We start from the raw sequence: 2545 nt of genomic DNA on the forward strand, positions 1-2545 counted from the left end.
ACAAATAATTTTTAATATGAATATTAATTTATTTGTTATTTAGATGTGTTTTGGGTTATGTTTTCAATTTCCTGTGTTTTGTTATTCAATAGTCCACGAATATTGTTGAGTGTATAATTGTGAGAGAAAAGTTAACAAAAACAACGTCTCTGACTTCAAAGACTTATATTCTGGTGAGAGAAATTGATAATAAGCAAACATACACCATCATCATCAACAACAACAAAGTACATATTATGTCAGTTGGTTAAAGAATTACAATAACAAATAAAGCAGGATTGGGGAGAGAAAATGAAGAGGGAATAATCTAAACAGAGTCTTCACAAAAAGCTTATCTGATAATGTTCCACCTAAGGACAGACTTGAATGAAGTGAGCCATACAGGTATATGGGAGGAGTGCATTTCAGGACAAAAATTTGGTCTGTAATCCCTAGCAGCAAACTCCTTGTTCAATACATCATTAATGCCTCTAGAATGGGTGCATACTGACCAAAATACATGACTCACTGCATTCCGAATACGCTTATTTTCTTTCTCCTTTAGTTTGTACTAAATCTAGTACACCATATAAATTATTTTTCTTAAAAGTAAAATCCAGAAATTTTCATTTACAATGTGAGTTCATCAAAGACAAATATATTTTTACTGTTTCATAACTTTTAACTTTATACAACTCCTGCAAAATATATCCCCATTTCTAAATACTTTGTATGGAGTGCAGACACCCTATAAAGAAAATGAATAAAAAGTAGCATTAATAAAGACAGTAATTGGGATACTCTTACTTATCTTATAACTGTACCCCCCTCACACACACAAGCTAAAAGATGAAAATGTGCTTTAAGATACAAGATGAGTATAAAATACTGAACAAATACATATAATCTAAAAGCCTTTATTTTATTCTATGACTCTGGGTCAATGATTTCTTTGCTTAGCATGTAGTTCTTCATTACCTAGCTTAATTAACTGATGACTCCAAAAGTTAATTAACTTAATTTTTATCTTATCAAATCTAACTGTGGAGAAGTATTTATAAAGGTATGGATATAGCAGAGCATGAAATTTATCATAGCACAGTTTTTATTGTTAATTCTCATTAATGGATATAAAATAGGAAACCAGCATGACTTGTTTTATAATAACTAGTGCCGTGTTATTATACATAAGCATCAGTTTTTATTAAGTATCAGATTTAGAAATTCAACTATTTCACACAAATGACTTTAAATGACTAGTGTCAACTCTCTATTATCTTAGTAATTGTATTATTAGTTGTATTTTCAGTAATTTATGTGTCTTGGGCATTATTCAGATTGCCATTTGTCATAAAAGCAGTTTTAAATGTGATTTGTGTATATTTCTGGCACAAATTTGGTAAAGCGATTAACAGCATGTGAAAAAAAAGTCTCAAAGTTATATAGATTGTTTTACTAGTAAACAATTACAGCACCAAATTAATTAATGCTAATATAATTAATCCCTCCTGTAATAATTATATTAGAACAAAAATGCCAACTCTTGACTTACTTTCAAGAAGTTAATGTGACTACGAATTAATCATATCATGTCTGATAAGATCTTAGAGGGAGGAAAATTTCCCACAATACAGAAGTCTTAACATAATTCTGAATCCAAACACAATGTGACATCAGAGGCAGCCTTTACAATAACACACCCAAGAGTTCTGGACACAGAGAGGTGTAGGTTTAAATGTTGGGTCAACTATTTTCTCTGAGTATAAAAATTGAGCAAGACATCTAATCTTGGAGTTTATGGTTCCCATCTCTAAAATGGTCACCATTTTGATGACCTAATACATACACAATGTGTAACACTGGATATGTGTGTAGCAGATAATTCATTAGTATCAGTTTCATTTCACAGTAATTTTTTTCATTATAACACCCAGGTCATTATTAGTTCACTATGCACCAAATATAATAAGCAGGATGCTCACTGAAGATTTCAGCCTACCCATAACGATAATAACAGAAACAACAACAACTTGAGCAAACAGACCCAATTTGTTAAGCACTCTGGTAAATACTTCTAGTTATGTTCAGAAATATCGACAAAAATCTCATTATATTTTGGGCTTTAACTGAAGACTTTTTTCAAAGAACATACAGTCATGCATGTGTGAAGTGGAAGAAGCAGAATTCAAATCTACTTTTCTCTGATATCAAACCTGTATCTGATGAAATACTAAATTTAGGCATGTTGTTTTTACTATTATGTGTATGATACAATTTTTTACCAATTACAAAAATGCACAGTTTTAAATAAAACAATGAAAATAATTAAACATTCTTTCGAATAAAAAAGGAAGTATAAATTATGTAGTGAGAAATAACTCTTTTTCCTTGAGAACTGGTGATAGAAGTTGTTTCCGATAAGCATCATCTTGCTATCTTTAATTCAGGAAAGAATTCTGTCAAAACCGGCCAAGCTGTTCTAACAGACTTGATACCATTTTGACAAACAAAGCACAGCACACCCAGAGGCATTAGGGAGCAAGACTTCCCAAAGATCATGTGTACT

This window comes from Eumetopias jubatus, unplaced genomic scaffold (assembly GCF_037043125.1).
Source record: "Eumetopias jubatus isolate StellerSeaLion01/CBP00866 unplaced genomic scaffold, mEumJub1_p1.0 scaffold_1, whole genome shotgun sequence".
NCBI lineage: Eukaryota > Metazoa > Chordata > Mammalia > Carnivora > Otariidae > Eumetopias > Eumetopias jubatus.